At 34.4% G+C, this 2,358-nt stretch overlaps 1 pseudogene; it reads right to left on the reverse strand.

Moving 5' to 3' along the window:
* Positions 1-421: 421 nt before the first annotated feature.
* Positions 422-514, reverse strand: LOC115893092 (annotated as a pseudogene).
* Positions 515-2,358: the final 1,844 nt, after the last annotated feature.

Here is a 2,358-nt window from a genome sequence, read left to right on the forward strand (position 1 = left end):
AGAACATGTGGTGTTTGGTTTTCTGTTCCTGTGTTAGTTTGCTAAGAATGATGGTTTCCAGCTTTATCTATGTCACTGCAAAGGACATGAACTCATCCTTTTTTATGGCTACATAGTATTCCATGGTCTACACCTATTTTTTAAGGAAATAATTATAGTAGTGTTCTACAACCCAGTAACTCTACGTTAACATACTAAGGAAATAATGTTAGATGTAGCTTACATAAAAATAAATATTAAAATGTAAAAAAAGGCTATAAAAATTGTCATCATAGCAAGAGTATACACCAGCAAAATCGCTAACAACCTAAATGTTCAGCAAAAGTGATAAGGTACACCTACACAATGAAATGCTGTAAAGTCAATTAAAAGTATGTTGTCAATAGGTACTGATTAACATGTAAAAGGTTTTTTTTTTTCACATCAGATGGGTAATGTGCCAACGTTTGAATGAGGTACATCTCACACATGAATGAGAAGACTCAAGTATCACATTTATGAACTACAAAAGGATCAACATGTAAAAGTAAAACACATCAACAACAAAATAGTATTACAGTGAAGCATCTGAAAGCATATGCACCAAAATGTAGTTTTTTTCTGTCAGTCTGCATCCTTTGACATTTCCATTATGATTATAAGCTTAGTAATAATAAAAATTTTATTTTTAAGAAATGAAGTTTATATTTCTGTGCTTTTATATAAATTTCCAGAAAGTTGTTTATCCAATTAGAACAAAAATGATTGTTTATATTTTAGGAAAAATGACAAAATAGCTTTTTATTGGGAGCAAAAAATTAAGACAAAGAATATTCTCCCTTTCCTCAGATGTCTGCATCTCTTATATTTAAAAAAGCATCATTAGTTTTATTACTTACCAAAAATATATCTAATATTCCCTCCCACCATTATATCATAATTTTGTTCAAATTATGCACTAAATTTCATTAGTCAGACTCATTCATTTGAAAATGCTGCACAGTTTCAGAGCTTCCACCTCTTCCTTTACCACTACAGAAACTTTATCTGAAAGTTTTATGTCCAAACATTGGCTAGAGAACCAAACATAATTCTATGGGCTCTGAACATATCAAAGACTATGGAACAATTTGACTTCAAGGCAGAAAGGAAGTGAAAACTTAGCTTTTGGAGATAAGTATCTAACTGAGACAAATCTGAAATGTACATTTTATCAGATTTTCCTCAATTTCAACTTTTAGGGCTTGTATTGACTGGCATAGGATGACGTTTTTCATGAAAAATCAAAGGAGGTTCTTGTGATCCAAAGGATTGCAGCATTTGAAATATGTAGTGGATTTACTTGTTGCTAAGTCCCTAATTGCTCCTCAAGCATAGGGAGTAAAAAAAAGTTGGGACACTACCTTCATGATGTCATCTAAACCTAATCGCCTCCCAAAGTCTCCACCTCCTAATAGCATCCCATTCGGGGTTAGTGCTTCAACATATGAATTGAGGATACAGTCCATAATACCTATTTTGTAAGATTGCTTGAGAATTAAATTGAGTTCTGCATATAATCCAGAGCCTGATATAATAAGGGCCCACACTGGAGAGCAAGGATTACTGGCAGGAGAAGTTAGTGGGTGAGGGTATGTCAAGAAAACAGTATGAGCTAAGGTACATAGGTGGGAATGGATCATTTGTGTTCAGGCAATGGCAAGCAGGTAAGACCAGCTGGAATGTAATATTCACATTAGACAAAGGAAGGAAGTATCAGAAGATCTGAATGTGCATTGGGAAGAACCTGGATTTCCTTGAACACATTTTTCTTCCTAATTGTCTAATGTTTCTGGCAAATATTGGCCTCTACTTTCTCTCAAAATGCTCATTACTTCCAGAAGAGCAACAAGAGTATTCAAACAACTAGCCAGCAATCATAAAAGTGGAAATTACTTTAGCTGCTCATTCAGAGCATGTCCTAAATATAATCGAGCTAAGGAAAGTTGAATACTCCCAAGGCAGATGTGCAGTGAAAACCCTAGCTCCAAGAACTCTATTACTGTCTCAAGAGGATTTGCACAATGAAGCTATGTAAAGAACCACATTACAGAGAGGCACTTAAGCTTCCTTTTCATTAACCTCAGAATGTGAGCTGCCTATCATTATGCTTTGAAATTGGCCCTTATGGATTTGTGGTTGGTGTTGGAAATGTCCTTATTTTAGTAGATAGATCTAGTCTTTCAACTCTTTTTGCTTTGTGTTATTATGATTAAATATGATAGAATGACACAGTAAAAAAAGCAGGTAAGCTTCAAGTAGCTGAGGTACAAGAAAATAAGGTACACTTACAATCAGGAAATTGATAACATTCGTTGGTTCAACTGGCAGGTTAGTGGT

The sequence above is a fragment of the Rhinopithecus roxellana genome, chromosome 13, assembly GCF_007565055.1.
Source record: "Rhinopithecus roxellana isolate Shanxi Qingling chromosome 13, ASM756505v1, whole genome shotgun sequence".
Classification (NCBI taxonomy): domain Eukaryota; kingdom Metazoa; phylum Chordata; class Mammalia; order Primates; family Cercopithecidae; genus Rhinopithecus; species Rhinopithecus roxellana.